Source organism: Bombus affinis, unplaced genomic scaffold (genome assembly GCF_024516045.1).
Source record: "Bombus affinis isolate iyBomAffi1 unplaced genomic scaffold, iyBomAffi1.2 ctg00000581.1, whole genome shotgun sequence".
Classification (NCBI taxonomy): domain Eukaryota; kingdom Metazoa; phylum Arthropoda; class Insecta; order Hymenoptera; family Apidae; genus Bombus; species Bombus affinis.
Genome location: NW_026109201.1, coordinates 6,131 through 18,543, shown reverse-complemented (window position 1 = coordinate 18,543; position 12,413 = coordinate 6,131). Strand labels below are relative to the sequence as shown.

The 12,413-nt window shown below is 34.7% G+C and overlaps 2 long non-coding RNA genes across 2 annotated transcripts; one reads left to right on the top strand and one right to left on the bottom strand.

Annotated features, from left to right (window-relative positions):
• Window positions 1–223: 223 nt before the first annotated feature.
• LOC126928114 (uncharacterized) lies at window positions 224–4,531 on the bottom strand. The gene is made up of 4 exons (XR_007716326.1): window positions 4,314–4,531; window positions 3,850–4,203; window positions 3,667–3,770; window positions 224–3,552 (listed from the first exon to the last, which is right to left on the bottom strand). It is a non-coding gene; the product is annotated as an uncharacterized LOC126928114 (long non-coding RNA).
• Window positions 4,532–6,242: 1,711 nt separating this feature from the next.
• Window positions 6,243–7,042, top strand: LOC126928118 (uncharacterized). Its single transcript, XR_007716330.1, has 2 exons — window positions 6,243–6,406; window positions 6,579–7,042. It is a non-coding gene; the product is annotated as an uncharacterized LOC126928118 (long non-coding RNA).
• The last annotated feature ends 5,371 nt before the right edge of the window (window positions 7,043–12,413 follow it).

Genomic DNA, 12,413 nt, shown 5'->3' with positions numbered 1-12,413 from the left:
GCAGAAATACTGCAACCATAACTTCCGGTGCGTAAAATGTGCAGGTAATCACCCCACTAACCAATACACTAAATCCCCCGAAACCCCCGCTAAGTGCATCCACTGTCAAGGAGAGCATCCTGCGAACTACAAAGGATGCTCAGCATATAAAACACTACATAATATTAAGTATCCAAAACTGAGACCCAAGGACATAACCATACAAGAACCTAGACCCCAAAAACTCACCTCACCATCAGTATCCTACGCGCAGGCAACACAAGGAAACGTAAACAACTCGAAAACCCACAGTGTACACACAGAAAATAGAATTCCCACCCCACAAAACACAGACAACTTCACCAGACTCGAAAAACTTATCGAGAAGCAAACAGAGCAAATTAACAACTTGCTGTCACTACTCACACTCTTCATGGACAAATTCATACGCACAGAAGCAAAATAAAACCAATGCGAATAGCTTTGCGGAACGCCAACGGTCTAGCTCAGCACAAATTTGAACTAGAACTATTCTTAAAACAACAGCAAATCGATGTGATGCTCATATCCGAAACCCATTTCACCGATAAAAACTACCTGAACATAAACGGATACAAGTTCTACCATACCCAACACCCCAGCGGAAAGGCCCACGGCGGCACCGGAATCATAATCAAATCAAACATTAAGCACTACGAACTTCCACCATTCCAGAAAGACTACCTCCAAGCAACAAACGTAGCAATAGAAGACTGTCATGGTACAATCACCACTTCAGCTGTATACTGCCCTCCCAGACACTCCATCGCCAAAGAAGACTTTGACGACATCCTGGACACCCTGGGCAATAGATTCATAGCTGGAGGAGACTACAACGCCAAACACACCCAATGGGGCAGCAGACTGGTTACAGTAAGAGGCAAAAACCTCCTCAACAGCATAATAACCAACAAGCTCAACTACCTTACCACATACGAACCCACAAACTGGCCCACCGACACAAACAAAATACCCGATCTCCTTGATTTCCTCATAACTAAAAATATCTCGTCAAGACACGTCCAAATCAATTCCTCGGTTGATCTCTCCTCTGATCATTCCCCCGTGATAGTAACAGTCAGTTCAACTATCATCGAGAATACACGTAATGGCTCCATACATAACCAACACACCAACTGGCAGCTCTTTAGAGAAGTCTTTACACACACAACTTCAGCCTCAACTTCACTAAAAACCAATGAAGAAATCGAAGCAGCCACGGAATACCTAAACACGAGCATAACAAACGCTATCCGCTTCTCCACACCGGCAAAAACGTCCATCAGCAATCACGAATACCCCCAGTACATATTAAAAAAAATAGCAGAAAAACGTAGACTAAGAAGCATATGGCAGACCCATAGAACACCGGAGGACAAACGCAAACTAAACAACGCAACTAGAAAACTATCCTAAACTATAAAAAACTACAATAATGACCGTTTTCACAAATATCTCGCCAGCTTGTCCCCCACAGCCGACTCCAACTACTCACTATGGAAGGCCTCCAGGAAACTCACGCGCCTCCCACAAATAATACCTCCAATCCGCCGTCCGCAGGGTGGATGGGCGCGTAGCCCTATAGAAAAAGCCAACCTATTTGCCAAACACTTGACTGAAGTATTCCAACTCCATTCCTCCATAGCTGCAGCGGACGTTACCGAATATCTGCACACTCCCTTCCAAATGTCCCCTCCTATTGAACCCTTCACTTCTTCAGAGATCATAGAAGCAATCAGTCGCCTAAACCCCAAGAAAGCAGCAGGTCACGACCTAATAGGAAATAAAGCAATCAAGGAACTTCCGATAAAAGGGATTGCACTCATCGCATCAATCTTTAACGCTATCCTCCGCCTTCAACACTTTCCCTAGGCTTGGAAAATCTCACTGATCACCCTCATCCCTAAACCCGGTAAACCAATATATGAAACCAGCTCCTATCGCCCAATCAGTCTTTTACCTACCCTGTCTAAACTATTCGAGAGGATGCTCACGAATCGTCTCCTTCCACTCCTAGAAGAATTGAAAACACTCCCAGACCACCAATTCGGCTTCCGAAAACAACACTCAACAGTAGAGCAAATCCACCGCATAACCCACATGATCAGCCAAACCCTTGAAAAGAAAAAATACTGCTCAGCGGTATTCCTAGACATCCAACAGGCATTCGACAAAGTATGGCATAAAGGGCTACTCTACAAGCTCAAAAAGATCCTACCTCATCCATACTACTCCATCTTAAAATCCTACCTAACCAACAGACAATTCATAGTTAAATGTCTAGGCGCCACTTCCGCAACATTCCCAATAGAATCCGGCATACCCCAAGGTAGTGTCCTCGGACCCCTACTGTTTTCCATCTACACTGCCGACTTACCTATAGCAAACGAGGTAACAATAGCAACATTTGCCGACGACATAGCACTATTAGCTACCCACGCAGACCCGGCAATTGCCTCATCCACTCTCCAGCGAAGTATCGACACCATGGAAAAGTGGTTCCAAAAATGGGGTTTCAAAATAAACGAAAAAAAATCCTCTCATGTAACCTTCACGCTCCGAAAACAAACCTGCCCCCAGGTCACCATTAACAACACAATAATCCCAAGCAAGGACTCCGTAAGATACATGGGCATGACCCTGGACAGGAGGCTAACTTGGAAAAAACATATCTCAGAAAAAACAAAGCAACTAAAGGAAAAATTAAGAAAATTCTATTGGTTCACGGGCCGACGCTCCAAACTAAACATACAGAACAAAATAATCCTCTACAAGGCCGTAATAAAACCTGTCTGGACCTATGGAATCCAACTATGGGGAACAGCAAGTAATTCCAACATTGAAATACTCCAACGCTTCCAATCGAAAACGCTAAGATCCCTATCAAATGCACCCTGGTATGTTACCAACGAAACAATCCACCGTGACATCAAGATACCTACAGTCAAAGATGAAATACACAAGTCCAGAAGCAGATATAACACAAGAGCCAACAACCACCACAACCCACTAGTCACCCAACTACTGGACACGACGGACCGATCTACATTTATCATATTTTATATAAAATTAGAAGGGACTTTTAAAAAATTGCATGCAACAACACACTTACAGGTACTCTTAAATTAGTTTTTCTACATGTCCGATTATGTCTTTATATGTATATGTCAATTCAAATTTATTTTCTTAAATGTCCCTTAATGAAAAACTAACACTTCATATTAACTTTGAACTTTTGAGTTCTTAGAATATTCTGATTTAGTCACTGGCTGTACCATAAATTCATTTACAGATATTATATTTCCACCAAGAGCTAGTTTTATTATGAGCCTTCCTGCATCATCATCGAATCCTTCTATTTGACCATAATTATTACTTTGTTCTCCAGCTATAATTTTCACAAATGTTCCTTTCTCGATTTTAACTTCTTCCTCTTCTTTTTTGAAATCTGTATTTTTCTTCTGCAATGCTACTTTGTCTGCTCCAAGACCCATACCTTTTGGTCGTAATTCTGGTATGACAGCTGCTACTAATCTGTGATAGTTAGAATAAACGATTGTGAAATAAAAAATGATGTTCTCTGTTTACTTTCCAATAAGTGATGTATTAAATACATATAATTAATTTAATCCAGAGTAAAATTCATACTTTTCATTTCAACCAATTCCCCTTCCTGGTTGCCATCCCATTCCCCTTAACATTGCTACACCAAAAGCATCAATAGGAATTTTTTCATAATCTTCTAACGTAGACTGAAAAATACAAAACGATATTTATAATATGCAAATGTAATACATCTGTGCATTGCACATCAATATGTTGATAACGTACCTGTTCTTTGCCTCTTAATGATTCATCTTCTACTAAAGGTAAAGTTAAATCATTTGTTTTAGTTTCATATTTATTCTTTGACTTAAGTTCCCCAATGATTTCTTTAGTCGCTTGCTCTTCTAAAGTAACAACTTTATTTTCACTATCTTCAACTGGCTCTTTCTTTATTGATATTATTGGCGATGTTTTTCCATTAGATAGCTTTGATTTTGCCTCGTTAACACTAGCGTCTCCTACCTTTTCCTTATCTGCCTTCGGAAGGAAAATGTCTGCATCTATTTTATTAAGAATTCTATCATGCCAGGTTTTTGAACCTAGTAATGGAATAATTAGAGATTCATCTTTTTTTTCTTCCTCATTGAAATAAAAAAATTGTTTTCAAATATATATATTCCGCTATTGGTGATTTTTATAGGTTAGGTTGAGGTTATATGTTTCTTGATTATAAATTTTACTTTTTGAACTCACCCTATTACTTTAATACCTTTCTCATCAAGGCATTCAATGTAATCAACTTTCTTTTTTTCTTGTGGAATAGCATTTTTTAACACAGGTTTCTTAATAGATTTCGCAAAACCGAAGGAAATCTTCTTTCCTTCTTCTGCCATTTATTTGTTATTTTAACACTGACTTATAGATCAATACACATGTATATACTAGACATAAAGATTGATGTCACTTGAATCTACGTACATGAATCTGATATCTTATTATACTTTATTAATCTACTCAAAATTACTTGCACATTACTAAAATTTCATTCCGACAATGTATCAAGCGTCTGAATAAGTGACATTAAAGTAAACATATATCAAAGAGGAAATAAGAAGAACTGACGCCTATGGTTTTCTATGTTACAGAGCTAGTGCTGCATCATACGGCCAAATGCCGAAGGTGGCTTATGCTAGTATATACCTGCCTATACGTTTCAATGAGAAAATCGATATTATGTGTTCATGTGAAAATTCACATTTCCCTAGGAGCTGTATTTTGATAGATTTAAGCTTCTAATGGAGCATTTTAAACGTATAGAGTATACTATGAAGTAGATAGTAGTGCGGATCATTTTATATTCATAGAAAGTTTGAATGTATAGAAATGTACAAAATGCTCATGATATGCAAAAATATGCAAAATATTCAAAGTAAACCAATCATCAAAAAGTTTAGAAGGTGAAACAAATTTCTTTAATAACACCTAGATTAATTTTTATTTGTTAACAATCCCATATATAACCATAGCTTTCGCCCGGCGCATATACGCGCCCATACATGCGTTAATAAGATAAGAGGAAATAAAAGACAGATTATCGATAAAATACACTAACACATATGTAATACGTGGAGATATTACCACTCAGATTACACATATTATATATTATAAGGGAAGATGTATACCACGTATACATATATGTAGAACGAACATTTCAAACTTGTTTATAACGCGTGCGCACACATAAATGCACGCACACGAACAATTTTTCGAACGATAATTATATTAATAATTTATAACCATTTATATTTTTATATTTTTATATTTTTATATTTTTATATTTTTATATGATAAGCATTTATATTTTTTAAAATATGTTCTTATGGCATACATATTTATTCCACGCTTCATATCTATCCACATCCGTAACTGTAGGTGACATTGTTTTTTAACAATTTTGCTATTATTTCATAATTCTTTAATTCATATTTCAAAGTCGTAACAGATGTTTCTTTTTTCTTTTTTTTTTTTTCAAGTTTTTCCCATATTGGACTTATTTCGAGCAGCCATGCTTGCTTACAAAGCAATTTTATATCCACGCAAGAATATTTTTCAGTAGATTTTATTATGTGGTTTACAACATCCATATTCTCTAATAACTGGTTGCTAAGGTATAATTTGAACATACCAAGTCGAGTAACTTCATTTGGTAATGATACGTATATTTTCTTTTCAAGGCATCTGCGTAAAGCTGCATCAATGTCCCTAATAATATATTTACAATAAATATTATTGTTCTGTTATATTAATAATAACAAAGGAATATTCCGCACAACACAATAATTAAGATTAAGATAATGAATAATTATGATATTAAGATATTTTCTACTTAGAAAACATTGAAATAGCGTGATATACATAGCAAGGGCAATTAGTTGCAGCCAAAAGAACTACATTAGAATTTTCGTTAGATACTAATCCATCCAATCTAGAAAGAAGTTCTGATCTGAATCTCTTTGCAGGTTCAGACAATGTACAGTTTACTCCTTTATTTGTGCCTATTCAGTCAATCTCGTCGATAAAAATAATTGTAGGCGAATAATTATAGGCAAGTTCAAATAAAACCTGCTCAGTTTAACAAATGTATTTATTATTTATTAACTTTTTTTTTCTTTTTCTTTTTTTCCCTTTTTCTTTTTCTTTTTTTTGCTTTCTCTTTTTCTTTTTTTCCCTTTTTCTTTTTCTTTTTTTTCCTTTTTCTTTTTCTTTTTTTTTACGTGGGGAAAATTCGCTCGGACACGAAGCCACTTCTTAAGTGGCGTAGTAGTGAACATCCAAATTAACTGTTTTTTTCTTTTTCTTTTTTTTCCTTTCTCTTTTTCTATTTTTTTCCATTTTCTTTTTCTCTTTTCCCTTTCTCTTTTTCTTTTTCTTTTTTTTTTTTTTACGTGGGGAAAACTCGCTGGGACACGAAGCCACTTCTTAAGTGGCGTGGTAGTGGACATCCAAATTAACAGTTTTTTTTCTTTTTCTTTTTCTTTTTTTCCTTTCTCTTTTTCTTTTTTTTTCTTTTTCTTTTTCTTGTTTTTTTTACGTGGGGGAAATCCGCTCGAACACGAAGCCACTTCTTAAGTGGCGTGGTAGTGAACATCCAAATTAACTTTTTTTTTCTTTTTCTTTTTCTTTTTCTTTTTCTTTTTTCCTTTCTCTTTTTCTTTTTTTCCTTTTTCTTTTTCTCTTTTTCCTATCTCTTTTTCTTTTTTTTCCTTTTTCTTTTTCTTTTTTTTTTACGTGGTGGAAATCCGCTCGGACACGAAGCCACTTCATAAGTGGCGTGGTAGTGAACATCCAAATTAACTGGGGCACTAATTAGCTGAAGCTTCTAGTCAAACCTGGTATCAGTCTTTGTACGCAAAGGCATTCATTACAATCGTTTAAAGTTTGAAGAAACACCGTTACAAATTCGTGATATAAGAGTAAGCGATTCAAAACTCGGATTCATTTGTTGGAACGACGCCGTGGGCAAAAGTACATAATGGTAAATTTTCTTCCAAGACCAATTGATAGCGCTGACGTAATTAAAATGTGACGATATTGCCAGCGACGTTTCTCCAAATAGACGACTAACTTATTTACGAATTGCCGACACACAATTGCCGCTGGTAATACGGTTAGTAATCACTTTATTGAATTTTCTCTTGACGTGACATCGTCGAGTTCCTAGAGAGATTCTTCTCCCTTGCAAAACTATGTTTCTGCAACGCATGTATTTGTTGAATTACCGTTCGTGAACAAGTCCTTCTCTTTATTACATGTAATAGATTCTTCTTTTGAAGTTTTAAATTACATTGGTAATTTTCTATAATTTATTACTCGAATATGGTAATTTTTTCTTAAAAAGTTTGCTTTTTCTACAATTATTTTACTACAAAACCCATCAAAAACATGATGTATGTATATATACCCTCAAATATTATCGGATTATTCTCAAGCTATAGTTCAATTTCGGAAATTGCCAATTAAAATCATAGAAAAAAAAAAACACAGAAAGTTCGTTAAAATATGCGATTTTCCAATCAAGATATAGAATTTATTCGAGTAATATAGATTACAGTAGCGATGGTGACGGCAACGATGAATGGACTGATTCTTCGTGCGAAAATAAATTGGAAGCGCAGAACGATGCATTGTTTCAGGGAATATCGATTTTCAAGCATGGTTTTAAAGTACGTGTGCGCGTGACTAGGTTTGTTAATTAATGCCGCTCCCAGGTTTTCAATATATAAATGTGACACCTACATATCTTTAAGCTTAAAACAATTGGACTAACAATTTCATTAAATTTAAATGAATATTTATCTTTTTAAACGCAACAATATTTTTAATGACAACTTCACGTGTAAATCAAGTGCATACATATTCGATCGATCTTGAAATCCTGATTCTCTGCGAAGAGAAAAATCGTTTGAGGTGGCCGTGTTGTGAGTTATACTTGTAGTAGTTAGTAGGCCTGTTCCGCTGTAATTGTCACTGGGGGCTGTAGATGTCGCTGCCGGGGTACTGCTGATTTTTCGGCTTGTCGAGTGCCGCCACACCTTGAATAAAGATTTGATCTACGTTTTATATGCAACGTTTTACATCCACCTCTTTTCAGATACACCTCTCTATTTAAAATCATAGATCGTCACACTCTATAGGTATTTCCTTGAAAAGGTTAAAGTCGTTCTGTATAAAAGCTAATTCAAAGGGGAAGGAAATTCTGCGAAAAATTCCTTCAGATTTCCCTATGTTTGAGCTCGAATCAAAGCAATCCTGTATAATAGGATAGGATGATAGGATGATTCTGTATTATTCCTTGTGTACTTTCTGTTCCTATTATTTACAATAGGATGATTATGCGTTTAACTTCTCATAGAATCTCTCTGATTCCGTATGATATCGTCAGTGTTTTTGAAATATGTTATTGATGTCGTAACGTCAACCGTTTCCAGTGCAAATTCAATTTCGAATCGCAATTTCCATGTTTGCGTGGCAAAAGCGTAAAATCGATAACGCACGCAAACATGTCTTCTTTGCTAATGGCGTACTATAAATATAAATATTTGAATAAATATGGCGAATTTCATATTGCTAAAAGATTTATACTATTTGTTCGTAAATAATCGTCGGATCTATATTTAAGTTGAAACTGCTGCATTAGATCTCTTTTCTTACTTAAAATTATTTGGATTGGTAACTTGGATGTAACATGTAATTTATTCTTCCTTTATAAATAGTGTACAGAAGATACCAATTCAGAGAAATGGAAGGAAAGTCTAAAAGCAAAGAAAATCTACAGGAAGATAAAACGTTCGAGCCTTGCCAGGCTATATATGATGCTAAGTAATTTCATTTTGACAATGGTCCAACATCTTAGATTTAATCAAAGCCGCTGGAATACGCCAAATATTTCATATCTGACTTAAACATGTACTGCGACGAGCGAAAAAAGTAAACACATAAATGTAAAAGACTAATTTTTCAAGTGATCGGTAAAGATTAGGTAACAGTAACTACAAGTTATTATTAACGAAATGTAATAGTTAATTTTCATTAGCATTAATAATGTACAAAACATTTTACAAAAATGGACATCTCAAACCATGTTTACAGTTTTGCACATTAATTATACTCGTCGAATCAAGGTTTCAACATAGGTATTTCGTCCACTAGTACTACTTCACGTTTATTATATCCAATAGAATTAACTACTATTTAGGTAAATTATTTTGTGGAATGGTCAAATAATGCTCTTTTCTCATTATACCTTCGACATTCGCTTTCTACATAAAATCAACGGGCTGTGTTTACACTTTTGCTTGTCACGGCGTATCAAGGAAGATTGAAATGTAAAGTAATTCGCACAAAAAAGTAGATATTAGTATTGATGTTATTGTATTCCATATTTGACCTTAAAATATGAATAAAATCAGTCTAAGTATTAATGAAATTTCAAACATTTTTTCTAAAACAACGGAACTTTCCTTTCTAATGAGCACTATATGATGCAATAGAAAAACAATTTGACACTGAAAATTGTGGTCAAGATCAATTTTGCGCTACACTTATTTAACCAATTTTCATCAAATCGAAGGTGTAGAATGGCTTGAAAAAAATACCGCGATAAATACTTTTTTGACACTTTGTACAAAGGTGTATATCAATGTGTATATCGATACACATACTCTGTATGTGCATATCCGTGGTATATATATCCGTTTTTCGAAGCAAAATGTCATCTACCTGTTCAAAAGAGCAAAGCAAAAACATTACATAGAGGGTTTGTTACTGTTAACACTCTCTATTTCCGTGCGTAAAGTATCCAACCAGATATCCAGGAACAGCTTTCAGGGAACGAGATTGAATATTTGATCGAATATATTTAATATGGCAATGTTACGTATAACAATATACGTATGGAATTTTAAAAGTCACGAGGGTTGCAGCGGACTCAATTTTAATGTACATTAAACATTTTGCTCATTGATGACCTTACCTTAATTTTTTTCTCCTTCCTCACTTTCTTCTCCTATGCGAGTGACACAGCAAGATTGATAGTAACAAGCGATTTCATTAAAACACAATCTCCTTTTCCATTTGATGAACACGATACGAGACGAGGGAATGATTTAGGAACACGACTTTCGAGCGGTTTCAACAACTATTAAGTTTCATTTATAGCAACGAACACTGCCAAAGACGTAATCAATAAGATTCGCGTAGGTGCCGTAGATGACGTAGATGAAAAAACGTAGATCAAACGTAAATGACGAAATTATACATTAATTTATTTTAACGCGTTAAAATTACGCTAATGACAGTTGTTCCATTCAATTTGTTCACATATTTGAGCCCTATATGGAACAAAGTGAACGGAGCATCTGCAAGCGTGTTAACCGGACAACGACGAATTTTCACATCTACTCCACGAAGCTTCACATATATCAATGACCACTACCGTAGTCATGGTCAAACATAGATGACGAAGTTATGTATTGATTCACTTTAACACGTTCAGATTACGCTAGTGACACTTGCGCAGTACTATTTGTTCATATATTTAAGCCCTATATGCAACAAAGTGAACGTAGCATCAGCAAGCGTGTTAATTGGACAACCACGAATTTTCACATATATTGCACGAAGATTCGTATATAACAATGATCACTGCCATAATCATGGTCAAACGTAGATGACGAGATTATGCATTAATTCACTTTAAAAATTACGCTAGTGACAGTTGCGCTGTTCTATTTGTTCATATATTTAAGCCCTATATGCAACAAAGTGAACGTAGCATCTGCAAGCGTGTTAGTTGGACAACGACGAATTTCGTTTCGCAAACACCGACACGTGATACATTTTGAAGTTACGTGGACGCGAGAGTAATTCGTTCCCTTAAATTGCTCAATTTCCATTTCTTTCGCCATGTATATTCGAGTATTGCATTTGAATTGCAGAGCAGTGGGAAGTAACGGCGCACGTCGTTGATATATCGACAGGAACATGAATTCTTTTTTCATAGGATGAATACTTTTTTCATCGAATTATTAAACCGAATCAAGTTTTCAAATCCAATCATTTAATTTCATCGTTTTACATCGAACGTTTCAATCTTTTTTCTTTTAACTACCTTACCTATATTTCATCTCGTTGAATATTCAATATTTTTAATGCTACTACCACTTATTGGTAATTTCAAATATGTAATTATCGTTCTGAAGTTAGAAATTCGAAATAACATTCGTCAGTATATGATTCTACGTTTTATATAGAGTAATAAAAATGATACAATGAGTTTCGGTAAATAACCAATAAAAATTTTTGTTCCTTTTTCTTTTTCTTTTCTTTTTTTTTTTTTGGTTTTATGTATCCAAGGTCGAGAATAAACTATGTGCACGTTTCTTGTATTCGTTTCTTGTATTTTTATGAGGAATTCAGTCTTTTTACGCCACAAGAGTCTCAACGTTTTCGTTTTCACGCCTACGTTACGCTCGTTAAACACGTTCCAACAAGACCATGAATAAGGATAACAGCTTTAATGTTTTCACATGTGTTTATTTATTATTTTAGACCTTAAATATTTTATTTATAAATTCTTTATTTAAACAAGTTACCATTGTCGCTACAATAAATCAATGAATGAAATCAGTTTAAATTTAAAATATCATTTCATAATTTCTCGTCACTTGTATCTAAAAACAACAAAAAAACGGTGTACCCACATCGTGCGTAGACGGGAAATTAAAACAGTGGAGCTTAATTGAAACACTGATCATATTCCGCGATTGTAAAACAATAATAGAAAGTCGTGTTTCTTTAGAAGGGTATGAAATTGTCAGGAGATTATGTCATAAATGAAATTGGAAACTGGCTGGTCAAAGGTATTAAACTCAATTAAACTGAACTGTGTTATATTGTACAAAGGCTAGAGAACTGCTACCAAATATCTGCTAGTTTAAAGGTGTCCCTTATAAATTATAATTATATTTCAAATTCAATCTCCTAGTAATAAGTAAATTAATATTTTACCTAAAATCTGTGATATAGATAACAAAAATAAATTCTTTACATTATTCGTTAGTTTGCAATATAATTAGAATATTATCTTTATTTTCTGGTGTCTTTGTTATCCTTAAAAGATAAACTGCTTATTTACAAATTTAACACTGCATATGCTATTAATAAATCATTTTATATTTAATTTTGCAACCTTCAGTCATTGTTAAAACTTGTTGACAATACTGTCGGTTAATAGAAATTTCTAAAATCCCCTTGTTTCTACTCGATTAAAGGGTATATTGCAGAAACTA